This window comes from Rhea pennata, chromosome 3 (genome assembly GCF_028389875.1).
Source record: "Rhea pennata isolate bPtePen1 chromosome 3, bPtePen1.pri, whole genome shotgun sequence".
Taxonomy (NCBI): Eukaryota; Metazoa; Chordata; class Aves; order Rheiformes; family Rheidae; genus Rhea; species Rhea pennata.
In genome coordinates, this window is record NC_084665.1 from 94309359 (window position 1) to 94335498 (window position 26140).

A 26140-nucleotide genomic window follows, 5' to 3' on the forward strand; every position below is an offset into this window, starting at 1 on the left:
AACTAACGGATTCCTAAGAACACACTCCAACTATATAAATGTGGTAAAATAAAACTGCTTATAGCATTACAATTCCAGAAGCAGCTCAAAAGCTGTTTATATTTTCTCTCAATAGGATTATAAAACTATTTTTTAACTATCACTAAGGTGGAATTTCTTTCACAAATCCCAGATATGAATTTTTTTAGACAATCAGCAGTCATCTGTCTGGACTGTCTTCAAACTGTAGACCACGCGGGCCTCATTAGCTCTACGCCCTAGGGAACAGTAATGCTTCCCTTGAACTTTCACAACATATAATTCTGCTTCAGACAAAACATAGCTATTTGCCCATTTTTGTGTCTTTTTTTTTAAGTATGCGTGCTCTGATACCACTGTGGAACTTTCAAATTCAGTAGTGTCAGTCGACCTGCTGAGTTAGTAGAGATTTGGATCCACATGACTGTTCTTTTAACCAAATGAAATCTCACAGTTAGGGTTAGATTTCTCTATATAAGAAAAATGCATTATTTTGTGTTGATTACTATAATTTGATTCTATTGGTAATGGAGGAAGAGGCTATTATAGATTATTACAGATCTTTTACAGCCACTGCAGCACAAATACTTCTTTTTTCTTTTGTTGAAACAGTGTTTTGCTGACTCCAAAGATATCCTCCTTTTAAATTTGCTGGTAAATGTTACAACCTTAATTTGTATTTGATGCACATGGATGGTGCTCACAATTGTGTTAAGGCAGTGGTGCAGAAGCATTCTCTATTACTTGCTGCCAAGAGAATCTATATTGCAGCTTTCCTGTAGCACTTCGTTTCACATGTGTCATCTCTAAGTAGTCATAATGGGCATTGGCTGCAGCCTACAGAGAGTTAATGTATATACTGCAATTTTCAAGAATCTTCTGGCTCTACCTATTGTAATATCATTTCCCTTTTCAAAAAGCTCTAGCATCAGCTTTTAATTCAGCAGATAAGAGCTGAACTGCTGATTCTTTCAAGAGAGGTGAACATTAATTCTTAACTTCATAAAGAACAGCTCTTTGGCTAGTTTAAATAATGCTGTGCAAGTAGCACAGGATCTTCATCTACCATTTCCAAAGCCTATCAAAGATTTACTTGTTTGATTACCAGGAAACTTCTCTGGTTGTTCCTAGTATTTTGTCCGAATAAGGACAATGCTTAGTGAAAACAGAGCTGAAAAGATAGGGGTCAGCTGAGATGGAAATGCCATTTTCTCAGCTAATATTTTTATTGAATAATAGATATTAACTTTACTAACAGCTAATAATGAACCTAATTTATTTTCTTCATTTGGGCAATGAAGGTTCTGTACTCAACTACATATATCCACAGAGATGAGATGGCTCAGCATCTCCTGTCTGCCTGACAAGAGAGATACAAATGTAAATAATTGATTACTGCTGACTGGCATTGTCTGACTGGGTAGGACATTGAAAAAGCAATGTTATGCGATTAAAAAGAAGCTGAGTTAGCCAAAACTCCATAGGATACAGGAAGCAGCCTTATAAGTCAATTTACAGGATAGATTATAGGGAGCTCCATTAATGGATATATACTCATGAACTAACCGAAGGCATAGGAGTTCTGGTGGCCATATTGGCTACAGCACTTTCTCCTTCTGTTCCTGGACACTGATCATTGCCTTTTCACCAAAAAGTTGGAGGTTTTGGGGTGATTACATTCTTTTTAGCCACTTCAGTGATCCATTTTAGCCCAGTCCTAAAACCCTGGTGTCTGGTTATGATGGAGACATCATGCTGCTATAGAGAGGTAGGTGTCAGAAGAATGGTGTGGAGGTGGGCTGAACTACTTAACATGGCTGTCAAATCTGGTTTATCAGGAAAATACGTCTGAATTTTGTGAATTAAGAAGAGATTTTACCTCAAAAAAATATCCATTATTCTGATGGCACACTTGAGGACAGGACTTTTCAATGTCTAAATTTCAGTTCTGGGGAACTGTGTAAAATGCCCTGTCAGATAGTTTGACATAACAGTTTGCTATCTGGAAAATACCTAGAAGCAAAACTAGCTATTGGGCTTTAAATATAGTAATCTGTTCCTGACATCTTTTACTTCGAGGTCTCTCTAATACTGAATGATTTCAGGATGTGTAGCAGAAGAGAGGCACTCCAGAGTCCAGGCGATGGCAATCCAGAATAGTGCAGATGTGCTGCCTTGGGTACTCAGGATCCCTGATGTGGGGCAGTCATCCTTCAGACTACGTGATCTGGTTTGTAAGGATGCTGCCCCACGTGCCAATGGACCGGGAGGTCCTAAATGGCACTTGCCAAGTAGAGGCTCCTAAACACACTGATCAGGTTAGTGGGAAACATGTCCAAACTGTCCTCAATATTATAAAAAATGGTTTTATATGTGATTGTACTGATCTGTGTCCCATGTTGCTACTTTAATGCATCTGATGATAAGGATTTCTATCCTTGCCTGCAGACAAATGGTGTGTATCCTGTTTCAGTAGTTATAGAAACACACACATGGTGACTGACTTATCCTATGCTCAAAGCAACAGTCTCTTCCAAAGATGTGAGCACTTAACGTCTGAGCACTCCATTTACTTTGCTTTATTAAGATGACCAGTACAGTGAGAGCTCAAGCCCCAAACAACTTATCCCTCCTCCAACAAAGAGCAAACTAAGAAACAATAACAAAACTAAGAAACAATAACAAAAATCTTAGTGAACGTAGAGAAGATGGCAAAGGAATTGAGATGAGGTGTCCTAACCACTAGCCCTGTCCAGATATTTCTGTATTTTGCTTTGTTTTTATCCAGTAACTATTCTAGGCTCATGTCTGCAAGAATATCGTACAGCCAGTTTATTATCATGGTGAGCAGTAGTTCTTCCATTTCCAGTTTCATTTTAAATGGAAATTGTGAGCCTTATTCAGGTCTGTCAAAGAGAGAGACAAGCACATCCCCTGACCATGGGGAAACTCTGAACTCTTAATCCCGAGTAGGTGGAAGTACCAGCCTAAAGCCCTGGGTCAGGCTTTCTCATATGTTCCTACACCCCTGCAGGTGATTTCCACAGGTGAGAGTGAGTCAGAGTAGAGCTAAGAGGAATTGCCAATTTCACATTTTAGTGTGAAGAACTTGGAACAAGTTTCAGGCTTATTGTCAGAAAAGATACTGATGTGTTCATCAGTGTTTTAGGGAGTGACACTTAAGTTTCAAGGTTGCTGAATTCCTACTATGTATGAGTGGAGAGAGGAGACTGTGAATATTCAGTGAAAACATAAAGATAGGAATCATAATGAAATCCAAGAGAAAGGCTGTTGTCAGCAGAAAATGATTGAGGATACAAGTAGGATTTGCCATCTTAATCTAATCGCACAGTAACATGTCACTCAGGTTTCCATATCAAACCCAGATTATGTTTTGTCAGCTCAGATGGTGGGCAGGACCAACATGTGATTTTATATTCACCTCTCTTTAAATCTGGTTTGATTTTAAACATTTCTGTCATGTCCTCTTTCGAGACCATGGATAAAAATGCTGAACAGCAAAGTCATCTTCACTACAACGTAAAATGTCTTATTATTCCTGCCGTTCTTCCTCATCTTTTCATCAATGCTAATCCATGCGTGGAACTTCGCTTGTTATGCTACGACAGTTTATTTTCTATAAATCTTCTGTAAGAGGTGTAGTCAAGTACAAATAATACAAGGTACTAAATTGATGTACACTGTATTAACCAGTTCGCTGTAATCATGTTCACTGACTCTGCTAGAGACTGTTACAGATATCTGAAACATGACTATCTGCTGCAAAAAATGTTCTTTTTCCCCATTATATTGTTCATCTGTAGGTCTTCCAGTTCTGTTCTTTATCATAGTTCCTATCAGTTTGCTCAATATAGCAGTCAAGCTTATTGTTTCTCAGATCTCCTCACAGTTTTTTATTTATTATTATTTTTTAATTCGTGTCATATTTGCCACTTTACATTTCTCTCGTACATAGGACGATTAAAACTATTACCAAGTCATGGTTAACTGGCAGTTTCACACACAGCTTCTTTTAGAACTCCTGGGTGAACACCCTCTTGTCTAATAAATCAGTTAATTTTATTTTGAAAGGTCACTAACAGTTTAACTATTTAGGTAACACTAAGATAATTTTTAATGCTAAATCAGAGTGCTATTAACTTCAAAAAGGAATAAATGCACCCCACTTTTTTGAGAGATTAATGGCTGCTACTAATGCTGCTTTGCAGAGTGATTGCATATGTTAGGAATACTAAATGGCAGTTAGGAAATCGTATGTATTTCATAGGTGTATAATAGTGGGTGATACAGGTGAGGTACATGGTTTGAACACCAAAGGAAAGAAAATTCCATGGTTTCCAGGACTACACAGCCACTCACAATAGTTAAAATCATACATGAGATCAACTTTTCTGAAGTTATTTTTAGAATCTAATAGCAGGATGTTCAGATTAAGAAATCTGATATCCTGTTCAGTCATAAAGTAATAACCAAGTTTCGTGCATCTCCCTCTCATTAGCCTTTCATATAAGTTTCTACCAAAAACCCAGGGTGTCTTGAACTAACAAACGTTTTGCCTATACTATGCAGACACAGACTGAATTGCCATGGCCCTGATGCTCTCCAGCATCTGCGCATAAGTTTTTATCCAAATAATTGTAAAGTCTCCACAGCCGTCCTGTCGCTTTCAGTGGAAGATATATAAAAACAATCCCCTAGATCTGATTTTGCCCGAGCAGAAGAGCCGCTAAAATTACAGGAGTATTTTCGTAAATAAAGGGACCAGGCTGCAGCTCAGTAGACTTCAGAGAGGGTCTGTGCAGTAGAGAAAGGGTGAAAATATCTTAATTTATTCTGGAACTATACAAAAATTTCTGCATACATTCCTCTTTAACTTATGCTGTCTTACTGGACAAATTTTATCATTTTATGTGCCCCAGTAAAAGTGGGCATGTTTTTATAACTGTATCTTTTATATTGTATTAAAAAAGAACTTTTAACTCTGAAAAACAAAAGAATGGTGAATCTCATTTTCATTTTTTCCTCTCTTTGTCAGTGACAAAGGGGCTATTGGTATTTGTATGGTATAAATTCATAAAATATGAATTTTTCAGTGAGCCTATAAGAGTAATATAAATAAATCTGAAAGAACTACTATTGTGGAGGCAGGTTATTAGACTGACTCATGGAAGCACTCTGCTCTAGCAGCCGTCTAATGGCCTCTCTGTTTCATTTTTCTCAGTTAACAACAGTGACTTTACACTAACTAAATGTTTTTGCTTAGCACAGAATCTTTTTTACAGATTCATAGTGCCCCAAATGAAGGGAGGAGTGGGATTTCCAAAGTGTTTCCCACAGTCTTCTTCTGTGGGAGTTGATCAGAAGCCTGAGGTGGAGGGATGAGGCAAAATATGAGCATTGCTGAGCACTCCAGCAGGGAGTCATCTGATATCACCGATGTGCTTCTTGGACTCAGCAGGGTGTAGGACAAAAGACTCTTCCTTCAGGAATTTTGATTTATTAGTTGCATTTATTTTCCTTTGTACAAAGATGATCAGAGGGCTGCAGCACCTGCCCTCTGAGGAACGGCTGCGAGAGCTGGGCCTGTTTAGCCTGGGGAAGAGAAGACTGAGAGGGGATCTTATCAATGTGTAGAAGTGCCTGAAGGGAGGGTGTCAAGGGGACAGGGACAAACTCTTTTCAGTTGTCCCGTGTGACAGGACAAGAGGCAATGGGCAGAAATTGAAGCACAGGAAGTTCTGCCTGACCGTGAGGGGGAATTTCTTCCCTGTGAGAGTGACGGAGCCCTGGCCCAGGTTGTCCAGAGAGGTTGTGGAGTCTGCTTCTCTGGAGATCTTCAAGGCCCGCCTGGATGCAACCCTGTCTAAGATGCCCTAGGTGACCCTGCTGAGCATGGGGGTTGGACTAGATGATCTCCAGAGGTCCCTTCCAACCTTACCCATTCCATGATTCTATGATTCTATGTGAAGCACTTGTTCAAGATGTAGAGTAGATGGACAAGATCGAAATGTACTACATGGATACAAACTTTGGGTTCTGATGCTTCCAGAGTGAGACTTTAAGAGGAGTGATATACCCTACTGCTTTGGTTTACTCCAAACGTAGGAGCAGAAAGAGGCAGGCTTCTTCATATCCTTTGCCTCCAGAGCCATCCCCAAAGATAAATCTTCAATGCCTTGAATAGTTTTTTTGATTAATTAGGTAAGTTCATAACAAGGATTGTCTAACTAATTAATTGTTTTTTTCTTGAGTACTTTTACTAGCTAAGACTTTCATTATGCACTTTCAGGACTTCACCCACGTGAAATGAAGTAATTTTCAACTCCTGGCTCTAGATGTTTATTTTCCATCTGAGATTTGATTCTTTCTTCCGCCTTTTGTCAGAGTGCCAGGAACTGCAGTTCTGGGGAAATACTTCTAGAAGCAGCATGAGTCAAGCAAGCGACTCTGACGGGCCAGTTTCCTCAGCTTACCACAAGCGATGCCTCCCAGGGTTACAGCAGGGATGCTGAGGAGTATTCTGGACACAGTTCCGCACTGAGTATGTAATGGGACTGTGCAGCCTGTGGTGGGATGAAGTGCCATGTTCTGTACTGCCCATACACATGAACTGGGAGGTCCTTATCTATCAGTGAGGACTGATCAGTCATCTTGTTTTGCACACAAAAATCTGTTCTCTGGCTTTGCAGATGCATATGTGCTCTGCAAAAGTTTTCTCAACAGGAATAACCAAAACAAATCCTTCATAGGCCTCCCAGAAGTGTACTCTCTTTGAGGTAGCCTACCAAAAGCTGAGTACACTTAATGGCAGTTAAATAGTGTCAGTTCTATTTTTATTCAGACTACAAAATCTTCCAGAGATGATTCTTCTAAAGATTTACAAGGTAAAAATAGAAGACCCTTATCTCCAGGTAGAGATGGGTGAAAAGAAATAGAATTCTGATGAAGACTTAGTCTAAGTATCTATCTAAGTAACTTAGTCCCAGGATCAAGTGGCATAACAACAACATAGTCTTTTTCTAAATTATTACATAGAATGAAGATACCCTTGGCAGCTATCTCTGAGTTGAGATGGCTCCAGGGAAAAAAATCTCTCTCTCTCTTGTTCATCTTTGGTTCCAGAAAAAACAGCAAATGGCAAGGTCCAGGGAGTCTTCACCCGGTGGGGTCAAGTAGCACCCAGGAGATGCATCAAATCTATGGGAGCTTGAGCTCCTGTACTCCAACATCAGGTCCTAAACTGAAGACCAAAGGGATTAATCAGAACAGACCTTTTCACAGATCTCAGATAATAGTTCCAAGAACTGTTCTAAATGTGGTAATTTTACAGTACAACGGCATTAGTTGCAGGCCTGCAGTCAGACTGTGTGACAGAATCATGAGACTCTAGCTAAGGAGGAGATGGAAAAAAGGCTCCTGCAAATTAGTCTTCTCAGATCTCAATCCCTGTGAACTGGAAGAGGTAGCTGCTGCCATTTCCATATCAGATGCTTCCAGCCAGGATCAGGGGGCACTTCTCAGCAGTCTCACAGTTCAAGGTCACAACAGTAAAAGAGGTTGCATGAAAACACTCCAGAGTTCAGAGTTTTCACTCTGGCTCCTAAGTGTCTCCTGTCTCCCACCCACAAACTAGTAGAGATTAAAGCAGTCACATTATGCTGGCACAGTGTTATGTTAAAAGCAAAGGGAGAATGAGAGGGCAAGAAGGTCCATATTCTTTCCAATAGATCACAAAAAGGTGAGATGTGACACAGACTTTGATGAACTAAACAATAGTAAAGTGAAAGATATTTAAATTATTCTGCCATTGTACAACACTAAACAATTAAAGGTATTGGGTTGCAAGTCCAGAAACTTCAGCCTGCCTTGTCTCATGGTGACAAGTACCATTAAAAATCTTTACAAAAAGATACAAATATAAAGGAAAAATAGCACACTTAAAACTTTTAAAATGTAAAGTATGGAATACTTTATTTTAACCATATCTTTTAAATGCTTTCATTTTCTATATGAAGACAGAAACCTTTTGGGTGACAATCTCTTAGGCTGAAATAGTTATTAACTGCCGTCTGTTCAGGGAAACCTGTTTAAGCTGGATGTGGTATGGAAGTTACTGCTGCTGTTGAAATCCAATTTGCTTTCCAGAAAATGAAACAAATAGAAAGTGAGAAAGAAAAAGGAAGTGAGAGAGCAAGGATAGAGGGAGGGAAGGGCAGGAGAGAAAGGAAAAACAGCACAGCAAAATGTGCAGCTCTGCCATGGTGCAGCTTGGCATGCTGCTGAAGCAAAGGCCAGCCACAGCATCGTCACATCAGCAGCCTCAGAGCCGGTGAATTTGTGCCCATGTCACGTTAGGTCACTGTTTTATCAGCCTCTCTGGTCCCAGGCTCATACCTGTGTTGCAAAAGCTGGAGCTTTGACTAGTTCAACCAAGGAAAAGAGGACAGATAAGGAAAGAAGAAATCATACAGGGAAGCAAAACAACATACAAGGGAGAAAGCGATAACAGAAATTCAAGTTTCACATCTAGGATTTCACTGAAGCCTGGAAGGATGGTGATGTCCTCAGCTTGCTCTTTCTCTGGCTTCAGTTTTCCCATACATCTCTGATCAGGTGGTATAATATCAGAGTCTCTGACTTTATCCTAAGATGCTGAGAGATGTAAGGATGGCAGCTGTGATGGTGAAATTTGCTTCCTTCTGGCTAGGACACGTTTATAATTCTTTCAATTTCCTCTTCCCTATTTGCTTCATTCATTTTTTCAGAACTCATTTTAGAAATAGTGAATGCAATGGTCAGTCTTTTTGTTCATCTTTCTTCCAATTTGGCCTTTCTTCTAACACACCTACTTTTTGTTCATTCATTTACAGTTCCATTCTCTTTTATTTACAAGTCATTCATTTATCAACCTCATGAGGTTTAACAATGGCTCTTTTTATTTGGACTAAGCTGTTTGTTTGAACATTTTTCTAAATTTTATTAACAGATTAGTGTGAAAGGCTCAGTTAGATTTTGATTATCTTGGAGAGCTTACAGCACAAACCACTGCACAAGAAAATACAACATAATTTGCAAAGCAAGGAAGAAGACTTTTCGATACCTAAACACAGACATCAGGAATTTGCAAGAGTGACAATTAAAATGGGCAATCTGATAAGTACCTTTTTCAGTGCTTGAATGGAGAATTCCAGAGATTCATTAGTTTACCTGGAGGACTCAGTACAAAGTATCTTTTCCGTGACAATCAACATGAGTGTGTGTACTGTTTGTATTTCTCTGGAGTTTATTCTGTATTTCCTTCTCCCTTCCCTCCACTCCCCCCCCCCCCAACATTTTTTTCTTCTCTGGAAGAGTGATAAGAAAAGATAAAGTGAAGGCTAGAACAACCTTGGTGACTGCAGCACATTGGGCACTGTAGTGTGCAGACCTGAAATGTCCCCTGGGCTTTCCAGATGAGGTGTTACCCAACTTTTTGGGTAGCAGAGGACAGCATTTACCAATCCAGCCTTCTCTTACTGGACCTGACCTTGCTCCTCTGACTGGCCTGACGGGACCTGATGCAGTAAGAATCTAATCCATGAAGAGTTCTTGTGCTCTGGAGATGCAACTGGTATTATCAAATTCAGTAAAACAATAATACTATAAAACAGTCATATGTGAAATGCTATGATGTCAAATGAACTGGATTTGTGAAGTCGATGAATGATGAAGTGAAACTTCATCATTGCGGTGTTTTTGACTTCTGTGGCCAAACACCGCAACCAAATGTTAAGATTGCCAGTCCTCATTTTTATAACTCGTAGGCACAAGAGTGAATTAAAAAAGTTTATACTCTAGAGACTAAGAGAAATACCCATGCTACAGATCCCATGCTGTGCATATTGTCTACTTCTTGTACATGCAATCCTAAACCTCACGATATCTCCCCTAGACAGTACAAAGAAGAAAGATATGACCAATCTGAGCTGGCTCAGTTGGTGTAACCCATGAAAGTGAATGAGGGATGGCTGTGAAAGTGATGGAGTGAAAGTGGGAAACAGCCATCAAAATCCACCAGGATTCATAATTCAGAATCCACCTTGAAGAACTCAAAACAACTGCCATTTAGCTGTGTGACATATTTTTAAATAAGGAGGAAGAAAGTAGGAAAAGGAAAGAAGAGAATAGTCATAGCTTTACCCTCTGAGGCCTCTCTAGCAAGAATGGGTTTTGTGAATGCCATGGTTGAATACTAACAAACACTAATGTCACAGGTTTTTTGACTCAGTTGGGAAGATTTTCTGCTCCCTGAAGAGCCAGATGAGAGAAATTCTAGGTGGAGGTTAACTATTGGGTGACAAAACGTGGAAATGCAGTCAGAATGCATGTGGCATCAGTGCTGTCTATACTTGCATCTATTTTGTGAGGGTGAATTTTCACACAGCCTGAATTCTTGCCTTAGTGAGTAGACTTCAGTGTAGCAACTACAGCCAAGAGAAAGTAAAAAGAGGACCTAGACCATCTTATTGAGGGATCTCCTCATAGTATGTGATAAAAATAAGACTTGGCATCTCTTGCCTCAAGAACTCATCTTTGTAGACTACTTTGCATAAATGCAGTCACTAGCATGAAAATATTGTTAAAGAAGGGAGTGTAAAAATATCACAGCATTCCTACCTACAGCCAGTTGAAGTCGTGAAAGTGAGCAGCAAGGAGCCAATGAGATTTTAATGAGTGATAAATTTCCTGCTTCTGAGAGGGAATTTTCATATAACATCAGTAAAACTGATCTACCACAGAGGGACCAAACCACACCTCCCCGCTCTGCTGTGTGAGATTTCTGTTGTACTGAGCAAATGAGTAATGTAAGGCAGCAGACAATATTAGCATACAGATAGTTTGAGTGTGGGAGAGAAATATAAAACTCACTCTGCTTAGAATTCATCTTAAAAAAACCAGACAATAGTGGGGGAGAGAAACTGATTCTAGGAGAGCTCAGATGATTCAAAACTTTGAAAAATAACCCTTTTATTTGACAATGTAACATCTGAAATAAATAGCTTAGTTAAGAGAAGAAACATAGAAGACCTGGAAGAGAGGAACTAGAGGAGTAAATCTTTGTGCCAGCTAGATTTGCTGTGGATTACAGGGCAAATTAAAAAAAAAAAAAAGAGAATCTCATCCCTAAGTTCAAAGATGATAATAAAGATAAATTTTGTGCTGCATTATAGAATCATAGAATCATAGAATCAGTAAGGTTGGAAGGGACCTCTGGAGATCATCTAGTCCAACCCCATGCTCAGCAGGGTCACCTAGGGCATCTTAGACAGGGTTGCATCCAGGCAGGCCTTGAAGATCTCCAGAGAAGGAGACTCCACAACCTCCCTGGGCAACCTGGGCCAGGGCTCCGTCACTCTCACAGGGAAGAAATTCCCCCCTCACATTCAGGACGAACTTCCTGTGCTTCAGTTTCTGCCCATTGCCTCTTGTCCTGTCATACGGGACACCTGAAAAGAGTTTGTCCCTGTCCCCTTGACACCCTCCCTTCAAGCACTTCTACACACTGATAAGATCCCCCCTCAGTCTTCTCTTCCCCAGGCTGAAGAGGCCCAGCTCTTGCAGCCGGTCCTCCTGGGGCAGGTACTCCAGCCCTCTGATCATCTTTGTAGCCCTACGTCGGGCTCTCCCCAGTAACTGCATGTCTCTCATACTGGGGAGCCCAGAACTGGACACAGTACTCGAGATGAGGCCTCCCCAGGGCTGAGGAGAGGGGCAGGATCACCTCCCTCCACCTGCTGGCAACACTTTTCCCAATGCACCCCAGGAGACCATTGGCCTTCCTGGCCACAAGGGCACATTGCTGGCTCAGGGTCAACCTGTCATCCACCAGCACTCCTAGGTCTTTCTCTGCAGAGCTGCTGTTCAGAAGGTCAGCCCCCAGCTTGTACTGATGCCTAGGGTTATTTCTCCCTAGGTGCAGGACTCTGCACTTGCCCTTGTTGAACCTCAGGAGTTTCCTCTCCGCCCAACTCTCCAGCCTGTCTAAATCTTTCTGGATGGCAGCACAACCCTCAGGTGTGTCAGCCACTCCTCCCAGCTTGGTATCATCAGCAGACTTGCTGAGGAGACACTCTGTCTCTTCATCTAGGTCATTGATGAATAAGTTGAGCAGGATGGCATCCAGGACTGAACCCTGGAAGACACCATTAGCCGCAGGCCTCCAACTAGACTCCAACTATGAATCATAGAATCAAATCTAAAAAAAGTTTTTAAATCTATAAAATAATCATACATCATAAAAAATCTTTGCAGCAAAACTAGAGAAACTGAGAGTTCCAGCAAAGTTAATCACACCAAAATTGCCAGATTAAATAAGGAATATTGCAGAATATTTGAAAAAATGATCAGATCATGTGAAGACCTTTAGATCTAAGTTAGACCTTTAGATCCCAGCTGGTCCAGGTGATATGGGGATGTGAAGCTGGAAGTACCCTGGACACATAAGGAACTTGTGGGTGGGAAGTTTGCATGGAACTTCTCTTTGTCAAGCCTTATGAGTGGAGCAGCCATCGCAAAGTAGCTGCAGGGCTACTTGGAGGAAGATCCTCGTTTCTTAGATATTATTTCCTTCCTAGAAACATAAGAGCTTCATTGAGAGAGTCAGTGTTATGGTTAAGGGACAAGATTTCAGTAAGTCTAGGCTACTTTTATCTTTGATTTACTTTTCTTTGGATTAAAAGAAAAAGTTTAGTTTCTGTACAATACATAGTCTAAGTATTGTAAATTGCACTTTCCAGCTAGAAGGTAGAGGAAGAGTTTTGCTTTTACTTGAATATATGTATTGACATGTATAAAAATTTGAAAGCCTGAACTGAAAAATACAAGAGTTGTTAATTTTACAGTTATAAGAAAATGGTTAAATATCTTGTACTGTTTGACAGGCAGTGTCTTTGCAGGCCAAAACCAGACAAATATATTTGATAAGTTTACGATTGTATCTACTTTTTTTTTTCACTTGAAATGCACTAGAAGCCATTCCAGCATTTGAGGACAGGTCCTAGATAAATGTGGACAAGCCGCAAAGGCTTTTTAATGGAATGTAGCTCCTGAACCTGTTATGGCAAATCTGCTGTTTCAGGACTTCAGCAGGGCTGAAGCTGAATATAATCCACAAAACTTCAGTTACTTAGATGACCGTCCCAGTTGCCTTATGGCGCTATGTTAGCATTTATTATTCTCCTGCAGTTCACTGGGCCAGAGAGATAGATTGCTCTCACTTGACATTCTAACCAGTTTCTCAATTTCTTGTGGTCATATTTCTCAGAAGGCATTTTGATTTCTTTTTTCATGTACTTCTGGCTAGATTCCTTAGGCCAAATGTAATTCCAGTGCATTTAACCCATTACACATGGCTTTATACAGGCTTTATACAACACAGGACTTCCCTGGTCCTATTCTGTAAATGGAAGCAAGAGGTGTGGAGTGCAATCTCAGTCCTCAGGGCTTTGCTTTGCCCAGAGCAGTTTTTGTTTACTGCTGACATTCAAGTCTCAGGAGGTGAGACTACAGTGTCTCAGGAGGTGAGATTACAGTGTCTCATTTACATCAGTGAGGCTGCACATCCATCCAGGACAGCTGGATGCCAAGTGATCTGATCAGAGCGGTAGCTCCAGCTGCTTTCAGGATGCCCAAAAATCCTGAATAAATGACCAGTGCCTGAGTGCAGAGCTCTGTTCAGGAGCTCATGAGTTCTGGTTAGCCACACGGTGCACTTACCATGTGTTGGCCTGTTCCCTGCGCTGCCGAAGTAGAACTACAGAAGTCTTGTGGGCCTTCCTCAAAGCCACAGCATGCAGCTGGTGACTGAGCTGCTTCTACCTGGCACTGAATGTTTCAGGGTTTTTACATTAGTTTCTGCTTTTAATATTTAAAAAAGGAGGAAGGGAGGAAGGACACATTTTATATTTTTAGTATTTTTTATCACAGAATGGTTGAGGTTGGAAGGGACTTCTGGAGATCATCTAGTCCAACTCCCCCTGCTCAAGCAAGGTTACCTAGAGCACATTGCATAGGATCACATCCAGGTAGGTTTTAAATATCTCCAGGGATGGAGACTCCACAGCCCCCCTGGGTAACCTGCTCCAGTGCTCAGTAACTCCTGGACTCTGGACCGAGGGTGGGATTCGAACCCACGTGTGCAGAGCACAATGGATTAACAGTCCATCACATTAAACACTCAGCCGCATTTTTATTTACTTAAGTGGAGAATAAAAGAAGAAAAATCTAAAATATGTTCAAGGATATCTACAACTATTTATGGCAGCAGGAATGCTTTACACGGCATATTCTAAGTCAAGTTCAAATTGATTGCCATATTTGGGTCCTTTCACAAGTTCAGTCTGATAGAGCTTTTCCCTTTTAGCATGGAGTATTCCTTCTAAGATCATTTGAACATATTATGTCATTTAAATTTAAGAGTCCTAAGGCTCTGCTTTTCCTTGTTCTCTGCCTCCAGCACACATTTTAGTCTGATGAAGACTGAAATACTTTAACTAAAGCCACTGAGGCCTGTAGAGAGTATCTGGATGAAATTTAATTGCCAGCAATATACAGGAGGTCAGTTTAGATATTCTAATGGTCCCTTCTGGCCTTAAACTATACAAAATCTGTTAAACAAGCCATTAAAATGTTACTGTGTCTAGTAATCATGAAGATAACTAAAGCTTTTATAAATGCCCCTTAATTAAAAGGGTTACCCTTTATAGTCTGCATACAAGTTCTAATTAGATATTTTAATGATACTGTTAAATGTAGTAAGTGGTTTGTATAACCTAGAGTTTAACAGTTAGTTGTTAAGTATACTTCTGGCATCAGAGCTGTGCTGAAAGTGTAGTAACACTTCCGTATTACGTTCCTCAAAGCCTTTCCTAACAAAAATTTGATTAGAGGACAGCTGCAAATCCTGGAGATGGTGTTGAGCCTGTACCTTTTACACAAGAGGTCTGGTTCCTGCAGTGGCTCATTCATAGTCCGGTCCAGCCAGTGCAACGGTGTAACAGCTGAGCACAAACTATCTCAAGATCAGTGTGTGGTACGACTCCGTCGTTGAGCTATAGAGAGGCAAACGCAAGGATGATCAAGTGAGGGGATCAATTCCTTTTTTGCACTAGAGCCTCTCCTAGCCATGCTATGCTGCCAGCACAGTACAGGAAAGGGTCCTGTCCATGCAGACCACACCTAGGTGACAAACAGGATCATTATGATTTCTGGCTGGGACTAACCTGGAAATGTTCTTTAACGGATTGTTATTACTCCATGCAACCCTGCTAGGTTGGGCGTTTTCTGTGGTTTTGTCAGCACCAAGCAGGACCATGCTCTAGCCCTGAAGCCAACTGGTGTAGCAGGGCTTAAATCCATACAGCTCTTACCCTCCAAAACTAAGAGGCTGCACCCAAACACATATTGTGAATGTGCACATAAAACCAAATATTCCTCCCAGGCATTCCCTGGGTGAATGCTAACTGTCCCACACCAAATTTGCACCAAGGACTACATGAAGAAATTAACAGTGTGGTTCATTGCAAAAGCTCATTCCCTTGCCCTGTTTAGTTTAAAAATTATGATTTTTTTTCAATGTAAAGGTAATTCATATGAATTTATTTAAAACTTAGCAGATGCCTGGAGGAATGGGGAGGAAGCAAAAGATTTGCTCAAAAATAAAGCATTGCTCAGCAGGCAGTACAAAGTTGTTCAGATAGTGTCTTAACTGTTAGCTTTTGAATCTTAAATACGTGATTTTTGCCTTTATTAAACTTACATTTCAATTTGGAAGCACAGCCTTATCAGGAAAATTTTTTTTTTCTGCACAAACCAGGCTGATCCCCAGCACTCAACTGGAGACTGGCTCTATACAGTTTACTAGCAGAGTATGGTGAGTGGATAATAAGACAGACATGTTTTTAACTACTATATGTTAGATCCATTTCTACAGAATATGTTGTTTTGAATGCTACTATGAGCATATTTTAAGACGGCATTCTGATCAGGGTGTGCCTCCCCTCACAGGTTCCTGTGGGGAAGAACCACAAAAACCTGAACGCACTCAATCTGCAAGGTTATGTAGGAGAAAGGAAGGAGTAACGACAACCAGAACTGTTCTCTGACCAGCCTTGCCACTGCGTGTTCTGGATAATGCTGACATACCCTTAAGTTGATTTCTGGAGGGAGGCATTTTTTTGGCCTTCTTCAGGGTTTGTTTTGTGTTTGTCTTGTGGTACAGTAAAGCTGTTTTTCCATTAGTGAAATAGTTTGGTAAGGAAGCAGTATTGGGCTAAGAGATACTTTCTACACTAAGGTAATCCTAAAAGTAAATATGGCAGTGCTGAGGCATGGACCCAGGCATTTAGCCTCTCAATTTCTTTCACTGTCAGATGAAGTGATGTGCTTACTATACTGCAATAATTAGAGTCAATCAATTTATTCCTTATAGGTTGCTGTTACAGCAGCTTCAGATTCTCCTAGTACCAAGAATCAATTTGCTCAGGTTCCATTATCAAATGAGTTCAAATTTCCTGGTCCTCTATGAGTTCCACCCAAGGGAGCCTGAATAATGTCTCCTTTAGTTCTGTGTTCTCTTGTTCTATGATTTGGTAGCCACAAATCATAGCCAGGGTCAATACAGTCAGCACAAGTTTTATGCCGTGCATTACTGCGTGCATTGTTTGGGTTCAAAGGCACCTCCGTCGTCATTACTTTTGGAGCCAGAATAATAGGCACACGCCAATCATGCAGTTGGCTGAAATGGAGGATACTTTTGAGAAGAGGCTATTTGGGATGTTGTATAAGATACAGCATCAGGAATAAGTAGAGCCTTCATTTTGTTCATTTGCATTGCCTTGCCCATCAATTATTCCTAGAGTTTATGGAAAGATTACCACAGACTGTGGTGTTGCTTTCACTGTTTAGAGTTGGAGTGTAGTTCTTTTGGGCCCTTAACTGCGACCACTTACTACTCCTCTTTACCATTCTTTATAGCTATACCTGCAGGAAACACACACATACATGCAAAAACCTTAATATGACTCAATTCTTTGCTAAACACTTTCCCCAGAATGCACTTGTAGATCTATATCATTTTCTTCTATGTTTTATCTGAGGAAGGGCTTGATTTCTAAGCATATTTTTACTAAATTATATTTATAGTTTATAGATTTGGCATTCTTTTAAAAGTCATGTTTTCCATTGCAATAGAAAAGTTCTTTAGAAACAGTACAATCAAGAAGATAGATTTCATTAAGCTCTAAGAACTGGTAGGCAAAAACTCATAGGAACCAAATTAAGAGTGAAAAAAGGAGAGTTAACTTTAAGGACTAGCAGTTCATTAACATAATGGCATTAAGGGTATAAGCACAAACTAGCCTAATGCAGGTTACTGTATATAGTAAGAAACCAATTTAGTTAACCTATGAGCTCTATTACGTTAGTAGTAAGAAAGGAAAAACAAATGGAAGGGATGAAGCTGGAAGGATGCTGAGAAGACTGAGGTGGTTAATGCCTTTTTGGCATTTGCATTGATGAAAAAAGCCATCCCAACAGCAAGATAGAATAATAACTACCAGTAACACAGCATAAAATCTCCATCCACTTTAGCGATCTACATAAGTTAGGCATTTTGAAATTGTCTAAGCTTGGTAAGTTTTGTTGTAAGGTAATAGAAGAATGGGCTGCAGCAGTCTGAGACATGCACTACAGACAATTCTCAGAGCTCGTGGAGAACAGGTGTAGTCCAAAAGACTGGAAATGAGCAAATGTTGCCAGTTTTAGAGAGAATAAAGGAAGCACTGAGGAGTTAGAGACCAACAAGGATGACTATAATTTATGGAAAAATATAGTAACAAATAATCAAATTTTAATTTGTAAGCAGCTGGAGGATGACAAGAAGATATGAAACAGCTGGTTTAGAATCAATGAGTTTGATCTGAGAACTCCATGACAGAATAGTCATAGAGAAAGAAATAGTTTCAAAGTAACCTGCCAATCCACAGAAGAGTTAAATTGGCAGGTAAGGGTGTTGAATTTCAGTCTTCATCCCAGATGACAGCTCTTGGTAGGTAGATTACTGTACAGAAAGGCACCCAAGGCATCTTCTGTTATCTGTTTTTAGCTCCTTTTGTGGTTTTGGGGAATGGCTTCGGAATATTAACCAAAACAAAAAACATAGGTGGAAGAATCCCTGGTTTATGTACTGCTTTAAGGAGTATATGAGCTGGATGCCAGGCTACTCAACACGAGATGGGCAGGGGTGCTTCTGGATGTGTCTCAAGACAGACAGGGGGTCACTTAAGTTTTCACATGACACTGCACACTCAGAGCCAAAAAGAACAGCTTAGTGGCAGTATGGAGGACTCAGATTTCAGATTTAGAATCATACCTGCTGAAATACTCTGGTAGCTCCAGCCTTTGGTTGATTTTTCCAACTCCAGTTGATCCATGATACATTTTATTCTCCTTTAAGTAGCTATACTGGTCAGTTATTTCAATATCACTAAATCAGTACAGGTTCTGAGAAACAACATAAATAACAGATGATACGAAAAAAAAGACTATTGTATATTCTGCACTGCTTTATAAGTTGATATTGGATGACCCTTAGGTACATCATTAATGAAGCTTCTTTAAATAGTTGCACTTCAGATATTATTAAATGAGAGGAAAAAGCTCTTTTAATATAAAATAGTGCTATAAAGACTGAAAAGTCAAGTGTTCAGTAGTCAGGAAATGCCAAGATTAAGGCTGCCTTTAGATATGCATTATGATATTGTCTGTAAGTACAAGATCACATTTTCTTTATAGGGACTCCTCCCCCCTTCAGTACAAGGTGTGAATTGTATTTTCTTCCTGTACACCATTTCAATATTTTATAATCTCCTTGCTGTCCAAGAGGTATTCCCACACCTCATATTCCATGCAGTATTCAAACCCTTCTGTGAAGACAGAATTATTATTTTCCTCACAAATTTTCTATGGTGCTTGTTTCAGTATCTGAGAACTTCCCAAGCATTAATCAATCTCAACCTTCTTTGGCATTAGTGCAAACTAGTAAAAAGACTAGAAACAAGGTGCAAAGAGCTTTAAAAACAGCAATATTCTCTGGTTAAGAATATTAAAATGATGAATTGTGCTCAATGTAACATGTAATTTTTCAGAGGTTTGCTTAAATAAAATCTCCTCTGTTAAAGATACCTGCTTCAAGTGGGGTTCAGCTGCTGCACGGAGTTCCCTGCACTTCAGGAAATAAGACCAAGAACTTTAACAAAAGATATAAGACAAGGAATACACAACCAGAGAAGAGTAGGGTTAAATTACTTATTCCTGATACTCCTGAGAGCTGTGTTTACAGGCAAGGGTGACAAATTCTCCAGAACAGAATTAACTGCTTTAACCACTCTTTTTATTCTGTTCTGTTCTAATCTATTCCTTTCTATATTCCCCAAAACTAAATTTATGTAGTGAAAGGCAGCTATCCTGTGAGCCAACATCCTACTCATTTGATCTCTAGTATCATTTTTTGGATACCTATTCTATGTTTGGAGACATACCCTCATGGACTCCAGTAAGAGTCTTCATCCCTAGAACTCCTTGTTTTGATTTTCCCTGTGTCTAACTTTTTCTTTACCATTGTGGCAATGACCATTACTGTATATAAGTGGAGCTGTTTACAAGTTAAAAGAATACCAGTGTTTTCCAAATACAAGGTTGCCAGAGCCCACCAGCATCTAACAAATGCATTCCCCACTGTGTCTTCCTTCTCAGAAACAACAAAACAACAGCTGAGGTGATATCTTTACTCAGCCTCAAAACTGTGTTGGGCAGAAATGCAGACTAGAACATTTTAGTCCAAGTATTTATCATAAGGCAGAAGCTGAAAACAGGAGATTCTGATAAAAGTGGCAGGTAAAGAGAGACTTCTGTCCAAAATATCCTAAATTAAACTAAGAAATCAAATACATCTTTTTACAAGTGCTTTCCTCTCCCTCCTCCACTCCCTGCAGTCTTTGCATACTCTTGCATGCAAGTGCAAAGAGGCAATGCCCTGTTCAAGAACCTCCTAGGTCATGGGTTAATAAGCAGGTACTGAGAGAGTGTTTCGTGCTTATATTTACTCCCCAGGCAACTGCTAATGGACACTCTCAGAAAGGAGGACTAGTGAGTGGGATGGATCTTTGACCTGACAAGATCTGGTAACTGTAAGGTTTATGGAAATTGTAATTATGCTTCATCTTTCTATTATGTCTGAAGTATTAAAAGAGAAAAGAGAAAGAAAAAAATAATAATAATCTTTTCCAAGCAAGGAATTCGTACCTGCAGTAACATTGCTAAAAACATCTAGTGATTTCTTAGCCCAGATCACAAGAACTGTCAGTAGAGGGCTACAGAATGCATAAATACCTCCTGAATTTTTAACTTTCAACCTCAGTGAACCGTGAGACATTTTCTTATCTTCAGTAAGGGAAAAATTCACGGTAAACAGTTATAGAAAAATTACTTCTCAATCCTTGGGAGCCTGGGAAGCCCTGAGTGTCCTGTGTGTTCTGGCCCTGAAAGCTAAACTGCATGTGTAGCAAGTCTGCTACCTGGGTTTTCTGTTCACGAACAAACCAGCTTTGCTGCAGCCCATCTTCCTGATCCATTATTCTTCCATTTACAAACCAAAGAACTTAAGCCAGTGCTATATTTGTGTGAGCAAGACAAGCACATGAATTTGATGCCATCTTCTTCTCCAAAAATTGTGTTCCATCCACCATCCTAAATTAACCTGTTATATTTAGAGGACGTATTTCTCCTCTTAAAGCCTTTGTACTAGTTATGTAGTAAATTTTGTGCAAGATATTTGTAGTCTGGCCATAGGCAAAAGTCCTGAGATCCTGAGATAACTTAACCTGGACTCTTGAATAGGTCAGTGTGTCATTAACAATACTGCCATATTAACAGTTTATTCAGATTAATGAGCTCCAGATTTATTTACACTACTTGGAGTGTTGTTTTGGGTTATTTGTGGACAGAATCAGTAATGCTTGATCCACTCTTGGAAGACAATCATCTTCACTATCCCATGAACTAGAAATCAACGGAGACTTTGCAAGTCTGGATGTCACATGATTCAAATAGATATTTCAGTGAGTTGGCCTATGGCTGAACACATGATTTTGCTGTATTGAGGATGAACTGATATGTCACATATCTAAAATTTCTGTCCAAGGGAAAGCATACACAATGAGCGAAGGGTGAAGCCTTCAAAAGAACAAATTAGTCAGTGATTATTATTATTATTATATTGCAGAGTGATATTACGTGGCTAAAGTAGGTAAACATAGGATCTTCCACTATATTCCAATATACTAAAAAAGGAATTATTTAGGCTGTTGTCAAAGAGGAAGTTATTTGAACTTTTTATCCTTCCAATAGTTTAGGATTTCTCAGTAAAAAATTACTTTCCATGTAAAATCCTTTTTTTATTCATTGGCAGTAAATATAGATATGAAACTGTTACTATTATTGAAGCCTTTAAAGTACACTCATTGAAAACTATGAATAAAGAGATGTCAAGTCTCTCCTGAGGGTTACTTTAAGACTGAAAAACAATGTTACCAGAATAAGAACTTTAATATTAAAACAGATTGCACAGTGTTTGAACAACACAGTTAATAATCTGGTTATTAAACTTCTTTTATTCAGGAGAACTAAAAATTCACTGAGCATTGTTTTTGCTATTCAATTTCTTTTTGAATGAGTATATGGGATCTGGTCCATGTAGTACAGAAGTCAGACTCAAATTATGTACCATTTACAGATGGCAAGTGTATGTATGAGGTGTAAAAATGTCAATGTAAAGTGAATTCCTGGACAAGAATTTTGCTACAAAATTATAAAATAAAAAAATAAAATTGAAAGATATGGTCTAGTCATCCCAGGACACAAAGCAGTAACAGTAGGATATCCAATTTCCCTTAGGAGATTCTCAGATTTCCCCTTTCTTCCCTATGCATTGTACTCTCAGGAATACAAATAATTTAAAATTTGGTCTTAAAATGTCATACTTTGACCTTTTTCAATTTCTTCTAAATTTAAACTTAACTCTGAATTTGCTAGGTTTGGAATACTTGCTTTGGGGAAATTGTTATTATGACTATGTAGTTATCTGCCCTAAATTACACTAAAGGTGCATTTTCTTACTGCCTACGTGAACAGCAAACAATAAACCAAAAGGAACCATTACCATGGGATTTTTCTTATTCTTTGAAGATGTCTCATATTTATTTTTGGCTGTGAGTTTTCTTCCATGCCCTTCTTCCTACTTTTGCTTTTTCTAAACTTGTCGGACAGAAGGTCTGGCTTGTACATGACATAATGACTGGCTTAAGAGAGCAAGATCATGGTGGTCTGGAAACCACCAGTGGCCACCTGCACTTCCCAACATTTTCCTGCTTACATACCTCAGTCTCTTTTCTATAATATACTTTACCTCCTTCTCTTCTTTATCACTGTGCACACATACACACCGCACTTGTCCCAGTCTCATGCACTCCCATATTTCTTATAAGCAGGCCTTGTGCAATAAATAATTTTCATAAAGAAATATATAAAATATTTTCTGTTCACCTTTATAACAAAGTATAAATTCTGTCAGAGGATAGTATGTGCAATTTTCTAGAGAGGCATGAAGAATGGAACCGTTTCAAATCATCTCCCATTGTTCCTGATTCATGAGTAGAGACCTATTGATCCTTTATCAGTATTGATCCTTCATCAGTATGGTTATCTTTCTTCCAGAGAGAAGGTCACACAGCTGTGTGAAGAAGCCTTGATATATATATTAACATACATATATACACACATATGTGTATGCATGTGTGTATGTGTGTGCGCACGTGTGATCTTCAGAGTTAAATATATGACATCAATGAATTTTGAGTCTAAGAGAAATCTGAAGTGTTTGTGCTATTACCATGTCATGCTAAGAAGAAGAGAGAGAAAAAAAAACAAACTATCTGCCACCAGTTGCTGAAAATTTCTTTCAGGACAGAGCTAATTAGCCAACCAATTAACTAAAAAGCTTATTATTTTATTTTATTTTTTTTTTAACTCAGGTTAACACTCTTTTAATTCTAAAATTTCAGAACATCATTGCTCATGTGTTTTCAGAGCACAATTTGTGGCTTGGTGTAAACCAGACAAAGAAGTTGTTGAATTCTTAATGTAAGTGTAAAATTCTTAGTGTAAAGGAGGGAACAAAGATAGCATTGCTGTAATTCAACAAAACCAAAGGAATATTTTTAGCCCTAAAACACATTATATATATATACATTTTTTTCAAATATATTCTACAATACTGTATCATTCAATAGTTAAATCACATTGAAATAGAAAGCTTCAAGAGTTTCTCCTAAAAAGCTTTTCTTATGATACTTCCTTTTCATTGTGAGATTTTAAATTCTGCTCAGAAAAATCCGTTTTATTATATTTAGTTGTGTTCTTTACTTGTTCGTAGAGAAATATGTTTAAAATTTCCAGGTACATGCTATCAATTTATATATATATTTTTTGTTTCACTGCACACAGTCTGTATCAACTTTAAGAATATGCCAATTTTTTCTCTTCCTATAAGGCCAAAAAGGCTAATTTGAATATTCACATATTCTATAAGTTGCACAAGACTATAAGAAGAGGAGGAAGAACAACTAAGAAGAAACTAGAAAGCATTCTTATTAAAAATATATGTTCAAGTTTTTAAAATTGTATTAGATACATTTACAATCTAGTGATACTAATATAAAAAATCTTAGGACACCTAATCTTTTTGTTTTTTCAATTAAAAGATTCTTTTTTTTTTTTTTTTTTTTTTTTTTTTTTTGTTATAGCACTATTGGCATCAGTGCATGTGTTTCCAACTCCTTATCTTATTTGCTAATAGACTTAAGCTAGAGTCTATGATGAATAGTTTCATGCTGAGGAAAGCCAGAATGATCATCATCTATTAAGTATCTATATGCCCGCAACAAAGAGCATGTGGCTCTAAAGAAATAGAGCTGGGAGCTGAGAAAGAAATTACTTTGGTAAACACAAGAGATGGATGCAAACATATCTTTTTTGAATACTGTTCATGTCTCTGACTCTACAGCCACCATTACATTAAGCTACAAAAGACAGAAGGATTAAATCAATAGCTGGTAATTTTGCACATCTGCAGGAAAGCAGAATATGATTCCAAATAGGTGCAAATAGTTGCAGGGTTTTTGTGGGGAGAAAGGGGTGTAGCTGGCAGAAAAAAAAAAAAAAAAAAAAAAAAAAAAAACAGAAAAAGAGGTGAGGAGGTAGATTTTAATCTGAATAAAACACTTATTTCATTTTAAATGCACTTGCAGTAAAAACCAGAAAATGAAGATCCAGAAATTCGACTGCAGACCACTTTTTTTCTCCAACATGCACACACACAGTTGCTGGGATTAAGATATTTACCCTACTTGCAAGGCAGTTGAACTTCTGCTCTGATTTGGACAACTTGTTACTCCCAGCACAGGTATCTACCTGTTAAGCTGTAAACTATTTCATTTTTTGCACATTCATAGATTGTTATATTGAGTTGGAGCTGTTGGTGACAGCTCCTTCCAGTCTTTACTGTCTCCTGCAGATAACATCAGCCTCCATGCAAGACAATTGCATTTCCCAGCATGGGAACGATCTAAATCAAGAATCACATAAAAGACTAGCGGTGAATGCCCCAGTGAGATACTGGTTTGGTTGCAGAGGGTTTACAGTTACGCCACAGATGAATCTGGACCTTCTTATCCTTGGCTTTTATCACAAGTGAGAATAGTTAAACTTTTCAGACAGGAAAAGCTTTAAAAAAGAAAACCAAAGGACCCAATTCATTTTCAATTGTGATCTCAGGTTAAACTGTTTGATAAATTCAGAGTAGATTTGAAATTACTTTCAGCAGTTGCAAAATTAGGGAAGGAGAATAAAATATTTCCCAGTTGATATACATACAATACCATGCGTCTTCGCCGTTTATTCAGCACTGTGAGATAAAAGTGAGCTTAGGCTGGAGAGCTATTTGCAGATCCTCACAAGACAAACACGCCTGAGAGGTCTTGAAATTGCTGCTTGCAGAGAATAACGCCAGGGATGGATAGAAACACAGACAGCAACTGCAGGCCTGGCCTGAGAGAACAGCTCCCAAGAGCGGCAGCAGCCTGGGACAAGTGATCCCACTCAAACCTCTGAACCTGCAGTAAAACATTTAGTTACTCTGGGATACAGACTTGGGATACAATCCTGGGATTTTTATCAAATAGCATGCAAACAGCCCACTTCTGCTTCAGGTGTTTATTTTCACTGTGTTGCTCACATTTTGCTCTCGCTCTGCAACTTCAAGTAACAGGCTGCCAAACGGAACTGCTGGGGAGCACAGGGAAGTTAAAATCTGGAAAATTAATTTAGAAGTTGGATAAATACCAGGGTGGGAAATTACAGTGCTGAGATTTTCTCCTGGAAAAAGGGGTATCAGAGAAAAACAGATATCAGAGGAACATTTTTATGGGCAGAAAAGAACCCAGCCAGATCTGAGCAGCCAGGATCTCAAGCTTGTTTTAGAGAAGATATTGGTCACAGCTGGAATCTGCCCATCCAAACAGAGGTGTTCATATTAAATACCTGAGACATACACATCTAAACAGATTTATTTATTTATTTATAACAGTCCATTTATTTTCGGTTAGAAAATGGAAGTTTGTTAATTGCAGGCCCTTGTTTAAAAGAAAAATGTATATACACTTTCTTAATATTTTTTTAAACTCTTCCAGGTTTCTGAGGTGATCTGGATATTCAGGAGGATTTCTATTTAAGAATATTTAAGACAGCTGTGCTGTTCCCAAAAAGTAGCTAGAGGTATATTAAAGCTTTGCAAATAACATATTTAATGAAAAAGCAGAGCAAGTGCTTAAAGTGCATGCAATAGAATAACAGTGTTCTTCGTGAAATTACAGAAAACAACTATCTGAGACTATCTGGCATGCAATCAAACTGCTTTCCAGCACACTTCCACTTATATTGGTACTGCTGA